General features: G+C 40.0%; 1 protein-coding gene across 5 annotated transcripts in view; it reads right to left on the minus strand.

The window, feature by feature from the left end:
* Positions 1-22,556, minus strand: part of glceb (glucuronic acid epimerase b) — a 71,826-nt gene that overhangs the window by 34,810 nt on the left and 14,460 nt on the right. The window contains exons 1-2 of one of the 5 annotated variants that reach the window (XM_017458601.3): positions 13,649-14,066; positions 13,130-13,283 (exon numbers count right to left, since the gene is read on the minus strand). The exons of 2 other annotated variants lie outside the window; for them this stretch is intronic. The gene's annotated coding sequence lies outside the window, so the exon portion shown is untranslated. 2 more of the 5 variants (XM_017458599.3, XM_047151478.2) reach the window with 2 other exon arrangements.

Genomic DNA, 22,556 nt, shown 5'->3' on the forward strand with positions numbered 1-22,556 from the left:
GGTTACCTAGAACGTCTGCCATACAAGTCCCTGTGAATTATTGTTTCTATAGTAACAACTCACAGTCAGAGCCGCTGTTAGTAGAAAATTAATCAACGTCTCCTGATCAATCTGATTCGAGAATTGAACAGTGCTGTGGTATAAATGTAGTTCATTTACTACACAAACATGCATCAAATGGGAGATAAATACCGGTGAACATCCACTAATATATACTTTTTTTTTTTTTTTTTCCATTTTCTGAAACTAGATATTCCCAAAAGGCCTCAGAACATCAGTCTCTGAACTACAGCTCTTTATAAACAGTGTGTGTGTTTTGCGGTAGCAGTTTATTTTATTTATTGTTCTGCACAGCACATATTTGGCTTGGAGAAGAGTGATGGAGCCCCAGGAGGAGGACTGCTTGTTTTACAGGTACACATGTTTAAAATAATATTCATATCACACTGTATTACATCATCCGACACAGTGTTGTACCACAGCCCTCTATTGGGATTGGCCTGTCAAAGGCAAGCAGACGGAGAGATCATGAGGAGAGAAACAGGCTTACTCCTTCACAAACAGAAAGAGAGAAAAAGAAAGAGGAAAAACAGCCGCAATAAAACGTCGATTGAGCTGTTTCTGAGCAGGGACATCCGTCCTGCAAGATAAACATCTCATTCCAACTCCCTGTTGTGCCATCTGGACCGGGTCCAATACACACATCGCAAACATAACTCGATCCATATGTCTACTCACACGGAGTTTTGGATTAGAGCTGTGTAAAATAAATAAATAAATAAATAGGATTCAAATCATGATCCTGATTCGTTTGGTTCAAGAACAGAAGAACCGTTCTCAGGCAATTATTGAGTAAAACAGAGCATCATGATTTCTTCATATCCTCCAAGAGCAGTGGACATAGAGGTACCACACTCACCTGAAGCTAGTCTGTAGAACAAAAATGGGGAGAATACAACGTTGGAAAGCTGCGAATGAATTTTAAATGTAAAATGATTATCCTAAACAAATGTTTATTGTGTACTGATTCATTATATTCCCAATTACTAAACAAACAGTGAATGAAACTAATTATTCAGGTGAATGGTTCATATAACCATCCATCCATTTTCCATCTCTTATGGAGCCTATCTTAGGAAAGGCAGGGTACACCCTGGATGGGGTGCCAAATCATCTCAGTACAGGAACACACTCACAATGGACAATCTGGAAATGCCAATCAGCCTACAACTCTTGCCTTTGGACTGAGGGAGGAAACCGGAGTACCCAGAGGAAACCCCCGAAGCGTGGGGAGAACATGCAAACTCTCTGCAAACAGGACAGAGGCAGGGTTCGAACCCCCCAGCCCAGAGGTTCAAGGCAAACATGCTAACTGCAAGGCAAATATGCTAACAAGTAGCGGGGCACAGTGGCTTAGTGAATATAAGCACTTAATAATTCTGACATAACAGAATGTCTGGTACATGTCAGAAATTTATTTATAAAAAAAAAAAAAAGTATATAATAAAAAATAAAAAAAAGGAGTTGGCTGGCTGAGCATGTCTCAGAGGAAGCACATGCTAGTCCTCATCCTGCTGGGTTGATTGCTGTTATGTGATGGGGAGAGCTAGCTGGTGGGTGAGAAATGGCAAATAACCAAATTAGAAGAAAACAGTGTAAACAGGCAACATAAAGTTCAGCAGTTAATCATTAGCACATTTGCCTGGGACCTCCAGGGTTGGGGGTTCGAATCCCACCTCTGCCCTGTGCACATGCACTGTCACTTGATTAGCATTTCCGAATTGTCCGTAGGGTGTGAATGGGTGTGTGAATGCATTTACGACTGTGCCCTGTCATGGGTTATGGCACTTCACACAGGGTGTCCCCCGCCTTGTACCCAGAGTTCCCTGGGGCAGGCTCCAGGCTCCATCGTGACCCTGTGTAAGATGGAAGTTCAGCAGTAGCATTATTCAACTGAAATGCTGGAATGAGACTAAAGCAGTAATAAACAGCAGCTGGTTTTATTCAGCTCTTGTGTTACAAGTGTGCCAGTGAGTCTGGATAAAGTCCACATGATGCACGAAATCAGAAAACTATACACAAGGATTCTCTGAATCCAAGGAAGATTAAGAGACAAGTGTCCTTTGAGCCTACTTGTGAGTTAAGATGTCCTCTGCGTTTCAGATACTGCAGGGCAGATAAATATATTCACAACAAATCATCTCACACTCCATCATTCAATTTCTGTCTTCCAGAGCATTAAAGATTCATACGAGTGTTTCAAATACAACCAAGACAAGGATAGTGAAAGCTATTTCTGTAGCTGGAAAAAAAAAAAAAAAAAAAAAAAAAAAAAGCTAGAGAGGGTCAGAAAGAAGGGAAGAGAGCAGCTCCATGTTGCTGTAAAACCTGATTAGTCACCAGGCAGAGAATACTTGCAGACAGACAGGCGACTATGTAATGCATTCAAGTCTATATGAACGCATAATAACCACAAAGACAGGCTAAAGAAATTTGATCTGAAACACACACACACACACACACACACACACACAGATACAATTAATGATAATAAAAGATTAAACAAATAGGTTTGAGATACAAGAGGAAAAAAAAAAAAAAAACAAACAAACACTGACCTTGTGCTGTCCAACAATGAACAGCATTTCCACTCACTTTTGCTCTCTGACTTTTTATTTGTTGCAAGATTGAGTGTCTCTTTCTCAGCTTATTTCCATTTTGCATAAAATATGACCTCATTAATAATAGATGTGCACTTGAAAGGAAAATGCATTCTGTCTCATTCTTGATTTATAGCTCTGCCAGATAATGGTGCTATAAGAATGGTCAGGCAAAGAACATCTTAATGGAGATGTTTTTTTTATTTATTTTATTTTATTCTCTCTCAACAAATCCTTTCTAAAATGAGTGCAATTTTGTCAGGAGTGGACTTCCCATCCTCCTACGACAGTTTGAAACCAGTTTTGTATTTTGTGCATATGGATGCGCCAGGTGTAAAATAAATAAATAAATAAATAACTAAAAAAGCTAAAAAGATAAAGTTAAAAGAAAAAAAAGAAAACCACAAAAATTCACAAAACAGCACAAAGTGTGATATTGCAAAAAAGGTGACGGCATATTGAGCATGTCACAGTGTCTCAGTGACCGCGTTTGGCTGAAACTCTGGTGCTCCTCTTTAGAAAATTCACACAACAGCTGACAGAAATACAAAAAAAATTTGACTCACCGAAAAATAAAATCGACGCATCGAATTGATCGGACAATCGGACGGACTTTTCAATAAAGCACTCACTCACTCATTAAGTGCTGCCGAAGTTATTAGAGTTTCTTCACTGACTCTCCTAAAAAGCCATTAACAATACAGAGATAAAAACCACAGCAACAGTGCTTTCCCCCCAAAAAAAAGAACAAAAAAAGAAAAAGTTTTTGTTGCATCCCAGATGGATGTCCTCGAGGCCCCTTAAACGTTCTAGTCATAAAAGTGGCCTCGGTGATGTGTGTTCGCCTCTGACCCTGGAAAAGCTTTCTGCCCAGTCACGGTGAATTATGGGAACAAAAAGAGAGCTGAAAGGGTGTGTGTGTCGTGGCCAGGGAGATGCAATAAGCTTTTTTACAAACTCGCATGATTCTGACGCTGTGTTTACACCTTGCCTTAACACAGAGTCTATATCTACATATTTGTAACTGGATGACGTGTGAATTTGACCTGGATACACGTTAACAGCTTGTACTGATGTACCTTTGTGTAGTAATGAACAAGTGGAAACCGTTCACTGGATTAAATGCAAGTGCACGTGTTATTAAATGCATGAGCTGGGAAACAGTCAGACCTTTTTAGTACTAAAACTGACTATGCACATTTAAGGCATCAGTGCTTCTGGGAATGTTCTGATCCTGCAGTTTGTTCACCGTGACACAGGTAAGTGCCCTGTTTTATGGCAGAAGGCTGACTAATCCATCTTTAACTTCAGCCTGAACCCAACTGAAACAATTAGGCATGAACCATAATAGAAACAAACTGCAAAAGCCAGATTAGCTAAAAGGTCAGGGGAACAGGTATTAAAAAGTACAGGATGAGTCTTAAATGGGTTTCTATTGACCATATAGTGCACGACAGACATTACACGTTTTTATGTTGGAAGCCGTTCGGGATTTGGTTTACCCTTGGGTCTGAGGTTCACCGTTACCATAAACGACCATGAAGAAACATCATGTCAGTCTGATCATGGAAATAAGTAAGCGCGTGCATAGAGCCTGGAGCAACAAGAACGGATTATTGTTTGCATTACTGGAACAAAAAAGTACAAATTATTTATGCTATTAATTTGGAAATGTCAGCTTAGAAATTATCCATTTTGTTTTTATGGGTCTCTCAAATTCAAGCAGATTAGGAGTATAACTAGTCTTGTATAACTGAGATTAGACGGCAGCGATGTTGAATTCTCAACTCTGATTGGTCAGAAGGTGAGGATTAATTTTCTGTAACAGCAGCTGTGACTGTAGCGCCACATTTATATTAATGAGCTTGCTCTAATACAGAAGCGTTTCTATGGTAACAAGCTGATACAGGGACTCGTATGGTGGAAACTTCACACAAGCACATTGTAAAAATGTGTGTTATTGGTGATATGGTGAAGTGTTCTCTGAGGAGATGTTCATTTAGCACTATTGGAAGGAGTCTCCAGTGTCAATGTTTTGTAACAAACAGAGGTCAAGTTTTCCGACATGAGAAAGTCTTTACTCGGCTATACGACAAGGTGCAAGGTTATTATTCTTATTAATCTTATTAACTTCAAGAAAGAGGGGAGGGGTAGGATTGTGAGGAAATGTCTGTTTAGAACTAACTTGTTAAGCCGATGGACCACAACTATATATAACTATAAACAGGGAAAAAAAAATTGTATTATTAAATTAAAGTTATTTATTAAATAAATAAAAAAAAAATGCTAGCATTGACAAACTGCTGTGGTATAATGCGAATAAAACACTTTGGAGGAGCTGTTGTAAAGAAAAGAACACAGTTTGGGGTGGTAATGGTATCACACCACCAGTCCCACTAGACCATGGGTGTCCAATCTTATCCGGAAAGGGTCGGTGTGGGTGCAGGTTTTAAAAGAATATAAAAAAAGTCAAACATTTAAAAAGAGAAGTTGCCTGGATTGCGGTGCTGTTGCATACAGGAACATACGGTATATATTAACATTGGCATGTGATGTCATATCCAGTTGCCTCCCATATTTGCAGCGGTCTCTGAAGAAATTTCGCATGCTGAAAGTCCAGTCTGGCCGCCGCCTTGCAAAGATGGCTGCAGAGTAGACAGACTTTACTATAGAGACTTTGCTGGGTCTCGTGTCTCCCATGCAATATGCAAATAAGGTAACTAGCAAGACTGTGTGTGGGAGTCAGCCAGCTGTCAGTATGCAGGAATAGGATCACCCGAGATTCTTACAGTATGAAAAAAGTCATTCGTTTTTTTTCCCCACCCCAGAAGATCTTTTGCTATTTGGTGGTCTGTGTTTTTGCTGGAATAATTTAATGCCACTCCATTCTGTGAGCATTTACTTTCTGCCTAATGCCAGCCTGATGCACTGCATTTCCACCTGCCAGATATGCAGAAGATCTACACAAGTGGTAGACTGATCCGACCGTTTTCCGATTGCAACGTGTGCTTTTATAATGTGGACAAAAGCTGTCTGAGAAAAAGCATGTTAATGCGAGGTATAAGCAGGGCCTGGAGCTCAGCTGCAAATTTTCTACGCTTCTCCAAAAGGCTTTGCATACATTTGGATGCGCCATCTTGCTCACACTTTCCCTCCATATAGAGCCCACACTACCAGTTTATTAGGTACTAAATAGTTCTTTTGTCTACCCCAAAATAAACCAAGTTAATAGTTTTATTATTATAATTACACTAAACGCTAATCTAGGGGTCGCTATTAAACAGGAAACACCGTAAGCTGTGCGCTTGCATGGTGGATTTTAGCCTGCTGGAGTACTCCTGCAGTGCTTTCTTCATTCCACAGTATTTTAATGCTCATAATGGCTCTGTATATCCCTCTCATCCGCAGCAGGTCAGAGGCGTGATGCTGCTACATCTGCACAGCACCACTGCCAAACAGTGCAAAATGCAAAACGCACAACAAAGCAAATAGTCAAGCCTTCCCTCAAAGTGGGGCCAAAAGGTACAAATATCAGCAGCCGAAAAGAAAAGGAGGATGAAAAAAAAAAAAAAAAAAAAGAGAAAAGATAGCAGAAAACTAAGAGACCTTTTCCACATATAAGCTCTGACTTCAAAAACCCTGTGGAGCATTAACGACGGCTCATACTGTGCACTGAAGTCAATGCAAATGAAGTCTTTTAAAGGATCTCCTAACTAGGCCACCTAAGAAGGACCGCTCCAGGCTATAGAACACACTCGGCTCTAGGGGAACTCGGGAGGGTTCAGAGAGAGCGCTGACCTGTCAGAGTCACCCCGGCTTGGATTAAAACCAACACCCTGGAGCGTGCACTCTTAAAAGGAAAGGAGTTGAAAGCTTGATCTGGACTCGCTGCATCTTATGGCGCACAGATAAAGACGACGAGGGGGGAAAAAAGGGTGCGATTTTAAAGCTCTGTCGATTTCTTCAGAGAAGAAACCAAACGAGCCGTGAGAGCAAACGGTTGCGAGGCTGAAAGCTGGTGTCTGACTGCAGACCGAGCGTGTGCGATTATTCATTGATGATAAATGCCTGGCACACACGGGCTAATGCTTCGGTGATGGCATTTGACAAACCCACAGAGCATCAGGGAGCCTAGGGAGTGTGTTACTCATTGCAGGGCTCCTGCTGTGAGAACAGAGATACAGCAACACACCATGAGACACAGACAAACATGGAGTGACTTTCATCATGAAGGCTGTTTTTTTGGCACAGCCCCTATGTAGGGGTTGAGTATGAGGGCTTGAGCCACCAGTCAGTTAAAGGCCAAGCTTGAATGCTGAGCATCTTGTTGCTAGTCTGGAATATTAAGCAGCCAAAGTGTGAAATAAAAAGCCTTTTACTGATGTCGTGATCTCGCATCACCATCTGATAAAACGCATTGGGGGGGGGAGTAGATAAGGACGAATCTCTGAGGAGGAAAGGGGAAAGATTAGTCACCCGCATCTCAACTGTGCATATGCACAAGATATTATGCGCTAATCAAAGGCGTCCCTTTCATATCAGGATTATGATTCATGCTCTGCAATAAGAGACAGAGCAAAGAGGAAGAAAAAAGGAAAAAGAAAGATGCACAGAAGCAGCGAGAGACATTCAGGCTTAAAGAGAGCGATGTGAGAAAGTAGGACAGCAGGAGGCTGTTTCAGGACATCCATCACTCCTCTTCCACATCAAAGCGCGCTGGCTGACAGCGATCTGAGACAGGCAGCCGGAACTGAGCCGTTCAATCAATCTCCGCTCAATCGTTCCACCCACTAACATGTTACAAACGCATGTTAGCAGCTTTGTATCGGACACGCTGTAAATCAAGTGCTGGTTGTATGTTGGGAAACGGCCAGTCCAAGTCCAGGATGTTACCTCCCACCCATTCACTACATCTTTTGTACACTCTTCTGTCCACGAGCTTCAGAATCCTGAAGTCGTAATCTGATTTCTGCTTTCTGCTCTTCAACACACAAGCTCTCACTAAAACAAACACTGACACAATGAGCTTTTCCGAAGAACATGTAGTCGCTGGACTGTGCTCATACCAGGTGTCTTACACACAACGTCCTCCTTCTGAACATCCTTTCGACACACTGCATACTCTCGGACTTTGCTCTGCTTCACCTGAATACTGTAATGATCTGTAAACCCACCGTCTGGTGTCACCCAGAAAAGGATGTGCTCCCTTTTGAATCTGGTTCCTCTCAAGGTTTCTTCCACATGTCTTTCAGGGAGTTTTTCCTCTTGACATGGTCGCCTCAGGCTTGCTCATTAGGGATCTGGATTTCTGTAAAGCTGCTTTGTGACTAGGGTTGTTATGGTGTCACGGTGAGTCACGGTGTATGATTGGATGGTTATTTCACACGGGGCATGAGTAATTTTGACAGTATTGGCTCAGTGGTTAAGGCACAGGGCTAGTCATCAGAAGGTTGTTAGTTCAAGCATCAGCTGGGACATGCGTTGCGTGCGTATATATATAGAGATATATATATTACACATATACACACACACACACACACACACACACACACACACACACACACACACACACACACACACCTTACCATTGAATTTTTCAAAACACTAATTGAAAGACATCAGTATTTATTTTTCCTTACTCCTACACTCATCCATATTATATCTGGCGGCTTCCATCAGTAGCTGCGTTTACAATAATCCACTCTAAACCCGATTAAGACCATACTTTGATTAAGAAACTACCATGTAAACAGCAATTTTTACTTACCTTAATCTAATTAAGGTCATACTCGAACTAAGCTCTAATCGAATTAAGACAGGTAGAGTACTCCTGTTTTAGTCGCATTATGGACGTGTATTACAGACACGTAAACACCTTAATCACACTATGAACGTCGTGTGAGAGTTTTCACCGCATTTTGCGACAGGACACGATCACACACGGCAGTTTTACGGCGAACAAGAGCGCACGGCTGCGTCCCAAACCGCGTACTTGCCTACTATAGGCCTGTAGTGGGGAAAAACACGTGTGTCTCGGCTACTATACAGACGGTAAATACGCGGTTTGGGACGCAGCCCACGGCTTCAAGCAGTTGTCTATTAGCACGTATAGCATGGCAAATAATTAAATGAACTTAAAGCGTTCATAAAAAAATTCAATAAAAACACCCAAAACTGTATACGGTACCATAACGAAGACGAACTGTATGACGATACGTGAAATTCTGGAGGGAACGTTGGACGGTGTGGCGCAGTGACGTAATGACGCGGGCTGTTAATCTTATGTTCTAGAACATGTAAAAGGGAACATGACAGGAGTATTCTAAAAGCGACTCATGTAAACACCTTAATCACATTATTATCTTACTCAGAGTAAGGCCAATAATTAGATTACTGCTGTCCATGTAAATGTAGTCACTGACACCGTCGTGGTCTTTCAGCTTATAATATGATAAATACTGAAGGTGAGAGATTATATAGAAATGACGTTCATTAAAAAAAAACAACTTGGGATTTTGTTGTACATTTGGGTTAATTTTTAATTAAAACTCAATTAATACAGTGATAGTTTTAGACTAGGTTATCATACCATAAACATTTAAAACAATATCGCCAATACTTGTGCCTAAATGTCTACTGTTAAAAACCTAATACATATAAAACTGATCTGAAAACATCCACAACACACACTGTTTTTTTTTAATTAGTTCGTGGCGAATATAGTGGTTGCCCATATACAATGTCAGGTTCTTAGCCAGATTTATTTACAAAAAGCACCAGACTCTCTAGCAAAACCTAGACTAGCAAATACTGGATCATCTTCAGATTGCGAACAGCCATTATTTCACGAACGGGAGACGGCTCTACACTGACTGCATGACACACAGAACCCATTTACACTGGACATTTTATGTGTCTTGTATCTGGATTTTATGATACAGCATCATATTTTTAAAATTTCCTTGTGTGCGCTATAATGTTGTACTGTACATTAGAAGTGGGTTTGGTTATTAAATGTGCCCTGGAGAGACTGATGCACTTACAAATGTGTAGCATGCGGCTTAAAATCTGTCCCAGGTCTCAAGAAATGATTTAAGCGATCCGGTTTTAATCAGTTTTAAATGCGTCTTGGGTGCAACTCCACCTCTGATTATTCCCCATCTGGATATAATCCTGATACTTAAGTGTAGATAGAGTTTTAAAAAAAAAATAATAATAAAATAAAAAAAAAACTAAATAAATAAATAAATAAATAAATAAATAACTAACCCACACACCACACACTTGCTGTGCTGAGTCAAATGGATTACGAACTCTCAGGATATCAGAGATGGAGCAGGATAAAAGTGATCCATTACTGAAAAAGGAAACGAGGAAGTCGAAAGCACTTCAGACTATCCAATTTATAAGTCACTAAACCTGAGACAGTGCTTCAGTCCACCCTTTGAGTGGCAATTACACGGTTCTTGAGACTCAAACGTGATGCAATCCACTTTAACAACAAACTCGATGGTGTTTCGTGCCAATCCTTCTGCTAAGACGGAGGTCCAAACAAGATTTGGAAAGCTCCATTAAATGTGAAAGCTGTCATATGAGGAATAAAACACAAAGAAAACAGGAGCACGACACACGGAATTACTAACGCTTAATCCGATAACGAATGCAGGACGACTGAAACGATGTGTGACTGAATCTAAACGCACGCTGATGCCGGGATGTTCACAGTCAGAACTGAACGTGGTGTCAGTGACTTGGGAAGAACAGCTGGATGCACAGCGTCAAGAAGCACAGGTAGCCAAAATCAAAGCCTAAGTGTGGGTTTAAAATGAAAGATATGACAGAAACAACACTCGAATAAAAGTTGAACATGAAGAACATGACAACAAGACAACACTCCACTCATGGCAGGGGGAAAAAAACCCAATTAATCGTAGTACAAAACACAATGAAAACAAGTGTCATATTAAACTTCTGGGCAAATTAAGATCCTGTAAATATTTGAAGCATAATAACCCATCACATGAATTCTTCAATTACAATAATTTAGTGTTCACAATGCTTCTTTTTCTTATAAAAACAATACCTACCACCACTATTATTAGTAATCCTTATTTGTAAGTCACTTTAAATAAAAGGCGTTTGCTAAATTAATAAATGTCAAATGTATTATTGAAAATTAAAAAATTACTTTGTTTAACTTTCTTTAAAAAAATTAAATTATTAAATTATTTTACTATTAAAAATATATTTTTTAAATAGTAATGGGGGCGGCTGTGGCTCAGGTGGTAGAGCGGGTTGTCCACTAATCGTAGGGTTGGAGGTTTGATTCCCGGCCCACATGACTCCACACACTGAAGTGTTCTTGGGCAAGACACTGAACCCCAAGTTGCTCCCGACGGCAAGTTAGCGCCTTGCATGGCATCTCTATTACCATTGGTGTGTGTGTGTGTGTGTGTGTGTGTGTGTGTGTGTGTGTGTGTGTGTGTGTGTGTGCGTGCGTGAGAATGGGTGAATGAGACACAGTGTAAAAGTGTTTTGGATAAAAGCGCTATATAAGTGCACCATTTACCATTTTCTATTAATATTAATTATACCATTCTCTGTCTGAATACTCGATTCTGATTGGCTGGAAGGTGTGCATTCAAACTGTATAATGCACAGGTAGTTCCAGTCAGTTTGACCACCGTTCTAAATTCATGCGCTGCCTATAGACATCTGTAACCATAGTAACATACAGTTGCAGATGCATACAGTAGTTAAACTCACAGCTTCGTTATTAGTAGAGACGCGGCACAGACGCAGGTAATTCACACACGCACATCTCTCGCATTCTCTCATAACCATTTATTATAATTCATTCAGATAAATATAATCTTATCACATTACTTTATCTCCGTGTATGATTTAGAGTGGGCAGAATTCTAGATCCAGCGATGCGTATATAAAATGACTAACAATAATATTAACCTTTATCTTTTCCATCAAATTTTCACTGCAAACATCAATGACTGCTCTAATGACTGCTATCATCCACGGCTAGGTGTGCATTACACGATTTTAACGCATCTGCGGAGGCAACCACCATCAGTTTCACGTCAGGCGTTTCTTTACTTCCATGTCGTGTTTTAAAATCGTGTAATGCACACCTAGGCGTGGATTATCCCTTACTTACACGAATTGCGTTTAAAAGTTTGAGATTTTCCTGTTGAAAAACATCTCTCACTTTCAACCCAAACTGCCATCTTGTGATGTCACACTCAGCTTCACACACAACCAATCAGGAGCGCCGCTTTCTGCAGCCTTCAGATCATCCCCGTTAGTTCGTGCATACGAGTCAGGACGTCATGACTATGACAAGATGCACTTAAGAGCTTTTGCTCAGAACTTTAAGAACCACAAAAAATAGTCCATCAGGTAAGAGAAAACATCTGTTCTTACTCAAAATAAATTCTTAAAGTTAAAATAATTTGAAAATAACTTTACCACTGTTTACCACAACCTGCTCCATCTCTTTTATTGTTTTCCATGCTCATTTATACAGGCTGGCTGACGCACTGGATTATGGGAAATGCTGGCATCAATATAAATGAATCAATTAATTAAAAATATATACATACAATTTTTTTTTTTAATTAAAAAACAGCCAGGTGAAGGCACCATTCTATGCAGACCTTTAATTCAGACGTGACTCAATGCCTTTCTGTCTCTGAACACAGCTTCAGCACGCAGCACTGTTTCTATTACAGACACACCCTTTCCTCCTGCTCAGACCTTTCTGCACTCTCTTTTCCTCTTGTTATTCATTTCCTTTCTTCCCGTCTGCCTCACATTTCCCCGCTCGTTTCTCACTTATTTTCCTTCTGCTTTTCTCCAGTTCCCGTTTCCTCTCTCGCTCCGGTCCCTTTGTTCTTCCTTCTTTCCGAACTTCTTTTAAAAAATGCAAATCTAGTTCTCAACACGGCACAAATGAATATCTAAAAGACGCCAACGTGAGCCGATGAGTCATTTGGAGAACGCGTTAATAAATAAAGGAGTAAAGGATAAATATAAATGATTGTATAATCAAAGCGTTTTACAATACAAGGAGTCTTACGAAATAAGGCATGGTGTGATTACAAAATATGGCAAGTTCACAACGGCACACGATGTATGCCCGCCAGTCAGCTTCACAAATCCTGACAGGGAAAGGCGCACCAAATCTGCTGTGTGTTTACAAAAGGTCTACAAAAATCCCTGATACACGCCTACCATCCGCTTCCATTGCTCTGGATTAGGCCTAATTAGTAAAGAGAGGCGCCCTAATTTTTCACTGCTTATTAAAATTCATCCGAAATATGAGAAGAAGAAAAAATAAATAAATAAAAATAAGAGGCTTTGTAATATCCACCGAGCCAAACGTATCCTGCAGCTGCGGGTCTGTGAACATGTTCTGGAAATCTACGACAGTGCCGGTGATCTTTAACACTCACCCAGAGCAGACCTTTCTGCTTTCCACCACTCGCGTCAGAGAGGAATGCTCTTAAGGGGCATGTGTGAAACTTTGCGCACTCGTCAGAGCAGAGTAGAGCAGAGAGAGCACCGAGCCAGGCTTTCTAACACGTTATTCCACTGGGAAATGGAGGACTGCAGGAAAAAACAAAACTCAACCAAATAGGTGGAAGTGAGCACTGTACGCAGGTGTGACGTGAAACACGTTTTAAAATCATTTAACGCACATCGTCTGTATTTTTATTTTTTTTAAACGAATATGAAAGACTTCCAACTTAGTTTCTCAATATACAGCATGATATTGACAAGCAAAAGTACAGCACTGATGAATAAATTTATAGTTATATGACAGATTTTTTGTGTGTGTGTGTGTGTGTGTGTGTGTGTGTGTGTGTGTGTGTGTGTGTACTACAAAAAGCTAAAAATCAAACCAGCAGGTAAAGCAGGACATGTGCACCGATCATCCATAACGGATCTGCTGTGAACATCTATGGATTTACATCAGTACATCCGCTTCACACTCGGCCACATCACAACCCGCTCACGGACTGGATTCCGAGAACAGCACTGCCGATGTTTTAATCCTTACTGATCACACTGTTAAGTGAGTAAATACACACATACATACACACATCTCTCTCTCTCTCTCTCTCTCACACACACACACACACACACACACACACACACACACACACACACACACACACACACACAAATATACATATACACATTAAAAAAATGACAAGACAAAAAAAGCGCAAAAAAAAAAATAAAGCATAGTGATTTTGTGATTAAAGTATATATTAAAGAAGAAACTGGTGAAATTGTAAGGTGTCATGGACAAAAGATTATCCTGTATTGAAGTGACCAAAATTGTTTTGTTTACCCCTCCAGTCTCACAAACACAATTTATCAGTACACTTACCTGGAGACTTCGAAAGGTCAGAATGCTCACAAAAACACAAACAATTCTGGTACATTTGCATTTTGCAGGCTTCTGAAAGCTCCACATGGCAAAAGCCAATACTGCAAAGACGACTAACAAACGACACGGACATTAAGACGAGTCATGTTGTCTAAACAGCAGCCTGTAACACGTAGGACACAAATGACAGGAATACTATTGGAACAATAGACCTAAAAGCAAATCTGTACTTTTCTAAAGCAAAAATAAATAAATAAATCAAATCATGTTTGAATAAGTGTGAAAGATGTGTGAAAAAAAAATAAATAAAAAAATCCAAGGCACGTAATTAAGGGCGGTCGGTCGTGCAGCCCGAAAGCCTGCAATAAACTGAAAGACAGAAAGTAAACAACTGACCCAAACATGATATTAGCGTCCTGACTCTGTGGAGACCTTTGTACTCAGAGCTTTCTGTGCGCTCTTTGATGTGAAGTGTCGTAATTGAAAGGAAAATATAGCCAGCTCGCCGGTGCAAAGAAGAAAAAAAGAAAGAAAAAAAAAACCTGTTTTCAGAGCACGCTCCAAATGAGCAGATGGTTAAGGTGCTGCTCTTCTTCAAACGAGACCATGCTTGGCTTGCGTCGGTGGTACGAGAGCAGATTCCAGATTGGGCGCTAACAGGAGAGGAGTGCAATACACACACGCTTGTTTGTGGTGGCATGCATGTTGTGTGTGGGCATACAAGCATGTGTGCATCAGTGAGCACAAAACGGTCGTTTCCTGGACGGTGCCGATTGTATTTAATAACAGTCTGCACAGAACAACCTTCCACAACTAGTGAGAAATAAGCATGTGTCTATTAGGATGTATATAAACCAATAACCACTGAGGTGACGTGAATAACACCGATTATCTCATTACAGTGCCACCTGCCAGTGGTGCAAGATAGATATCTCTCTCATTATAATATATATATATATATATATATATATAAAAATTTAGGAGCAAGTGAACAGTCAGTTCTTGAAGATGTGTTGCAAGCAGGAAGAAAGGGCAAGCGTCTTTGACTTTGAAGAGCCAGACTGCGATGGCTAGACGACGGCTTGGACAGAGCATCTCCAAAATGACAGGTGCTTTGGTTAGTACCTACCGAAAGTGGTCTAAGGAAGGAAAACCGGTGAACCGGCAACAGGGTCATGGCCGCACAAGGCTCATTGAAGCATGCTGGGAGCGAAGGCTAACCCGTCTGGTCCGATCCCACAAAAGAGCTACTGTAGCACAAACTGCTGAAATAGTTAATGATGACTATGACAGAAAAGTGTCAGAACACACAGTGCATCACATCCTTGACGATTCAGAGCCGTTTTGGCGGCAGAAGGGGGCAGTTACCAACAAACATCACTGCGAAAGACCGTGCAAAACAATGTCATGCAATTGCTATCTCACCAATTCAAATAGTTTTCCACAAAAAAAAAAAAAAAAAAAAAAAAAAAAAAAAAAATCAAGCAGTTTTGGCTGCAACAAACACAAACAGTTCAAAAAAATCCTGTACACACTGATACAAAAATTGACTACTAACTCGCATGCCAACATCTTATGTTTATATCTGAAAAAGATCTAGTGAGTAGTTCTGTAGACAGAAATTGATGAGAAAAAGCAAAGCAGAACGCCCAGACAGGTTCGAGCGGACAGGAAGGATACAGTAACTCAAATAACCACTCTTTACAACCGAGGTGAGCAGAAAAGCATCTCAGAATGCACCACATGCCAAATCTTGAGGTGGATGGACTACAACAGCAGAAGATCTCATCAGGTTCTACTCCGATCTACAGGATCACTGAAACTTGACAGCTGAAGAATGGAAAAAGACCAGGCGTGATTTTATACACATACTGCACCACGACTGGCTGAGCCATGTATCTTATTAACAATCATATGGAATTGTATACCATTATATGCAATTTCTCGGTACAATCCTTCAAAATCCAGACGTCTATTCAAACCTCAAGGCATTTGTTAGTACACATCAATTTAAATGAACACTTTGGAATATATTTGTGTGTGGGTAAAGAATAAAATAAAAAAAAAGAAAAGAAAAGAAAAGAAAAGAACATCTGAAGACTAACTCACAGCAGGGAATGAAACTCCCGTCTCCTGACAGTTTTTATTTCTAACCTGTCAACAAGAGACTTCCTTAAACCATGTTTCCTTGACAACTCTTTCCTTTACAATGAAGGCAGCAAAGATGATCCGTAAAAAAAAATAAAAAAAAAATAAAATCACCAACTCTGCCCAGACGAATGTGTTAATAGTGCAATACAGAACAGTAGTCTAGCGCTAGTGTAACTGACATGCTGGAAATAAAAAGCATTTAAGAAATAAATGGCTGAATGCATTCAATTTTCTGTAGCTAGCCTGAACATGACTAGCTCGCCCAAACAAATAAAACATTTTATCTATCTATCTATCCATCCATCTATATATCCAGTCTTGAATAATTGGCAATGTAATAACAGACTTGAGAAAGCATGGAAACATTTGGAAAAATTCATGTACGTCACTGGTAGCTAGGCATGTATTCTGAATCTGAAAACTATGATGGGGTTTTAGGGTCACTATTCTCAAAATCTTTTTTTATTTTTTTATTTGTTAAACAAAGTTAACACATATTCTGAAAATCGATTGCACGAAACCGTGTACTGTGACCGTACGTACTGCATGTGATGCAGTACCTACTGCACGGCTGTTGAAACAGTACGTACTAATGGGTATGCATGTGTATTATGGCTACAATCCTGGACATACTACATCCACCATGTTGGCATTGTCATGTGACCTTTGAAGACATCATAAACACAAAAATCTTAAAGGGGACACCAGATTTAGTCAACCGCACTAACGGCAAAATGCACATCAGGAAAGATAAATGAATTAGTAATGTGGTAAATGAATTAGTAATGTAATGTGGGCGGGGTTAACAGGCTGAGGTAAATTCATTGTCGTTAGCTTGGATGGTTAAAGCTTTGGATAGCTAAGGCTTTGGATTAAAGCGTCTGCTAAATGAATAAATGTAAATGTAAAATGTAAAGCATGATGGAGATCACAAAAATGTTTCAAACGCCGTTTTCTTGTTTAAACCTTCCACAAGTTAACAATTTATTTGGGTATTGTTAAACAAGTCCTGTTTAACTGACTGCTCCCAGGCTGTTTTCCTTTTCATATTAGATCTTCCCCCTCCATTGCTATGCTCAAATCTTCTCTGAAGACTTTTATTTGTTATCTTTTAATTCGGTCCGAGGGTGTCGAATTTTCATTTGCCCATCGGTATTTGATACTATTGGGTTACTAAATGGGTTTTAAATCTGTTTTATATTACTTGTACAGCACTTTGTTTCAACTTGTTTGTTTTTAAAATGTGCTTTATAAATAAATAAACTAAGCTAAAACGAAATTTTAGCTTAGATTTGTTTTCCGAGCTCGTCCGCACCAGTCTAGGAGGTATATTAACAGAAAGCGTGGCTTGTCGTGTCAGATACTGCGACAGATGCGTGTGCTGTTTAACGTGTTCCAGACATTTTTTTCCTTCAGCACAGAAATGACATTTTTACATTTATATCCTTATCTGTAAATGATTTCAAAAAAAAAAAAAAAAAAAAAAAAGCACAATAAACTCCACAAACTGCAAATTTTGAAAAAAGCCACAGCAAAATCAAGCATAAGGTAAGCATAAAAAAAACTCTGCAAAATCCTGTACGAACTGATAAGTGGCAACCTGAACAGAGATCATGAAAAAAAACCTACAGATATCCACTGAGGCCTGGTCTAGTCATTGGGAGTAATTTTACTAGTTGGATAAATTAACCTTGGTGAATGAGCAACTTCAGGACCACAGTGAGGCAGAAACCCAAAACTGAACCAAGTACAGTATAGCACAAAGCAGCATTTAACTCTACTGATTATGGATCAGTCACATTTTTCACACAGAGTATAGGTTTTTTTGGTACTGGTCAATACCAGTACCGCTAATAATCCCAAATGACTGACCTACTTACTTGCATGGCACGTACATGCATTAGATTGTAACTTGACTCGTGTAGTGTGTGTGTCCCAGTGCTTACAGAACTGAAGAGTATCAGTTTCTCTGCATGCTCGCTTTCACTGCTCCGTGTTTTGCGAATAACCTTCCACAACTATTCACGGCACCTTGCACTCATTTTTAATGACTACGCTATGTCTACACTCGTTGCTGCTGCTCTGCACGCTCACGTCAGCCATGCACTCTCATTCTATTAAAGAGAACACCATGTTTTGATCAGCTTACACCATGTTTTATCAGGTTATTATAGGATGATGCTGTTGTATCTCCTCTTGAAATACATCCAGATCGAGGTCATCGTGTCGGCTGTTCATTAGCGCAACGACATACGCTATAGGCTTAGGTCACGTAGCATCAAGTGATATCAGATGTTGGTTATTAAATATGAATATGAGCAAACAAGCAGGGTATTGGACAGACACCTGATACCAGTATCAGCATCGCTGCATCACTAATGATGATACTGGTGCAGACGCCTCGCGGTTGTAGGGAATGACACGATGAATGGTCAAAATAAAAATAAAAAGACTAGCTGTCATCATTTTGTTGTAAGTGCAAACATGAGATTCTACTTCAGAGATAAGAATAAGACATAGGAGAGGTTCTACATCAGAGATAAGGAATATGGCTACTCATCTCATCTCTGGAGAAATGTCCCAACCCTAGTATGTATTAAATGATCTAAATCAGATAACTAGCTAATCCACCCGTCCATCGCTTATACTACACAGCATGGAGCCTATCCCAGGGAAAACAAAAGCAGGGGGACATCCTGGACAGGGTAACATCTTTAAAAAAAATCCCCCATACTCCTTCCCCTGGCCTCCAACTGACATTCCACATCATCCCAACATTGAATCTTTTCAAAAAGTTTGACCAGGTTCTGTTTGGACTAAAATAATAATAAAAAAAAGCTAAAAAAAAAAAAAATTAAACTGAGCGCAGTCTAGACCTCGCAGCCTTTTTTGTGTGGATTTAATGACAAATGGTGGGCCCCATGACCTCAAAGAGCTTTGAGAGTCTGAAATGCTGCAGAAACACAAAGGCTGCTGGGAAATGGTCCATTGTATGGCAGAAGAGACGGGGAATTGAACACAGATGATTGAGCAGCACCCAGGGAGGACACACTCCAGACTGCTCCTGAAGGGCACTCACAGAAAAAAAAAAAGAAAAGAAAAGAAAAGAAAAGAAAAACATACCTTGAACTATGATCGAGCAAAGGACAAAGCTCTCCAGTCTGTGTTTATTCTTTTTCCTGTGGAGGAAACTGGACGAGAAGATCATCTCAGTGGCCTCATAAACCCTCTAGCCTAATTGTTAGAAATCTGTACTAGTGATTAAAACTTCTGAAAAGATTGGAGTTTGAGAACGCAGCGTTATTACAATGATTAAGAAATAAATCATCGGTAGAAGACAACGCACAACTGAAGTAACTAATCTCAAGTGTGTAGGATGCTAGCTGATGGCGTTAAACTTTTGAAATTATCCCTGAATCAAAATTTCTATGAATTCTATTAAATCAACTTCATCTCTATTCTACCTAATGCATGTAATATAATACAGGTCATGATGTTTTAAGACATTTCTATGATGAATGATATCCTGATATCAGACCAGGCCACCTTATTCCACTGCTCCATGGTCCAGTTCAAACACCGACATTAACGAACTTCTGTACATATGACAAGACAAACAGCAAAGTTCAGGAGGAGTTTGGAATGACGCTCTCTTCATTTGTGGCATTAATGACACTGAGCTTCTCAAATTGAAAAAGATTTGGTACCTTCGCTCACTGAAATCCACTTTAATGTATTCAGAGCTTAGCCGCACTACATAATTATTCTTCCTGAAATAATTAAAATGACATCAGATTATAATAATTGAAAAGTGATCAATTAAGCCGTGTTGACATTCAGACATGGTTTCGTTTACTGAGATCGATATGCTGATGCCAGTGGTGGCCAGTGGAGGCTTCGCGGTTAAGGCTCTGGGTTACTGATCGGAAGGTCAGGAGTTCAAGCCCCAGCACTGCCAGGCTCTGAGTTACTGAACAGAAGGTCAGGGGTTCAAGCACCAGCACTGCCAAGTTGCCATTTTTGGACCCTTGAGCAAGTCCCTTAACCCCCTCTGCTCCAGGGGAACCATATCATAGCTGACCCTGCGCCCTGACCCCAGCTTCCTGACATGCTGGGGTATGCAAAGTAAAAAAAATAATAATAATAATAAAAAATAAAAAAATCAGTGTATATGTATATGGTGATCAATAAAGACTCATTAATCATTATCTCTTCAGGATTTATACGACATGATTATTATTACATAATAATATAGGTTTCATACACAGGATATAACTTACACTTGCTGTATGCTGCTTCACTCGTCTTACGAGCTTTGAGACAGGCGTGCAGAGGAGAAATAGAAATAATATCCTGCGTCCTGGCTGACTCACTAAATTACAGCATGTGCAGGAGAGCAAAGGATAAATGCATCCTGCCTCCAAAAATCATTCAGATAAAGACAGCACAGAAGGCAACATTCTAAGCTACCATTCGACTGGGACATGTCTTCCTGTCTCAATACAGACTTCGTAGGCAGCGGTTATCTGGCTTTGGAGCAAGCAATCATTTCAAAGCATACAACCAAATCAAGGGTTTTAAAGACCCCTAGCATAGACAAGACAGCCATTTTATTCCAAATGTGCACCAAGCAACAGTGTTTAAAAAAACAAACAAAAAAAAAAAAAAAACAGAAAGTCAACAGTTGTACTTTTTATAACCAACCCAAGAGACCACAGTCCCACCTCAAGTTACGACTAAACTGTAAATGCCTTAGTCATCGCCAAACAGGAGAAGTGCACAAAATTAGAAAACAAAGTCTGTTAATGTGCAGGAAATGTGATGCAAGGCACTGTATTGATTATTTACATGTACCTCACTTGGCTGATGCAATTGTAACTTACAATTGACAACCTGTAGAGAGTTTAACTCATAAACCCAAGAGTTTTCTTGTGATTGCTGTGGCCAAAAATGCTTGCTTTTTCTGAAGCTTTTTTCAAAATGAGTCATGTAACTTATTGTGCGTTTTTTTGCAGAAAACTACTTGAATTGACTAACTTGCACGAAATTGTTTTGCACGGTCTTTCGCAGTGATGTTTGTTGGTAAATGAGACCTTTCAGCTGTACTCATGTTTGATGCACTTGAACAGAAGGGGGCTTTGGCTGAATGCGTGTTTTGATGACGTTACATGACACATCTTGGCCCAACTCTGTGGAAAATCTGCGGTAATTTAAAAAAAAAAAATTTTTTTAAAATTGTCTTGCGTTCATTTTTGCGATCGCAAAATTCTGGGAGGGACTTAAGAATTGAGATAGAATACAGCTGGGGTTAAGTAAAAGCTCATCTCTCTTGATTTCCGCTTTCAGAAAAAAAAAAAGAAAAAAAAAAAATCAGTCCAATTTATTTGGAGTAATATGCAAGCAGCTCAGGCTTTTAAATATTTCTGAAAGCATGAAAAATTGCTCCAGATTAGAAAGAATCCAAGATGTTTAACTGAGCATCTGTAGAAATCAGCTGCAAGGCTAAATCAAAGAATTTGTGCAAGTCCCAAAAGTAACATGGCCTTCCAAGACCCTTTTTCTTGATGCAGACAGAAATAAAGTAGGAAGGAACAGATTACTTTGGTCGCAGTCCTGACTTACGGCCCAAAAGGCTAAAATCACGCCTACGTATCAGTGAGCATTCGCATCATCTCACACAGCTGTAAAGCTCAATCGTGATCCTCTGGCAGCTCAGATTTGAACAGCGACACGCAGCAGAGCACTTGAGGGAGGCTTCTGATGATATCTTCGTACACGGCTGGGGCTTGTCCCTCACCAGCGTGTCAGAAATAACACTGAACAATGAATCGGACGACTTCAAAGCTTTTCCAGACTACAACTGGGTCCCGTCCTTTGGGCACAACTTGCACTCGGCAATCAATAAGGGTCTGAACATCATTGCATGGTTGAGAGATTTCTGTATCCGCGGCGTGCAGCCAGGGAGGCGGTGAAGAGGAAGAAATGGAAGCTCATTCCCAAACAGAAAGAACAGAATCACATTAGGAGCCATTATAAATATTCTCAGTCTATTAATGAGGCAGGAAATGTAGCGTAAAATAAAAAACGATGCCGAGCTTGAGAGTTAGATCATACGTGAGGTGAAGTTTCAGCATATTTCTCTCCCTCTCGAAGAAGAAAATGTTAATAAAAATACAAAAGCACGTTTTGCTCACTAGTGTATTCAAAGTGATGTCAACCTGACCGAAACTAGTCGAAGATTACACAAGCTTTCCTACCCAATTTACACAGAAAGGATAGAAAATCTGTGTTCATAACAGGAAACAATCTGAATCCTACTCTCCTTGGGGATT

Source organism: Ictalurus punctatus, chromosome 27, assembly GCF_001660625.3.
Source record: "Ictalurus punctatus breed USDA103 chromosome 27, Coco_2.0, whole genome shotgun sequence".
NCBI lineage: Eukaryota > Metazoa > Chordata > Actinopteri > Siluriformes > Ictaluridae > Ictalurus > Ictalurus punctatus.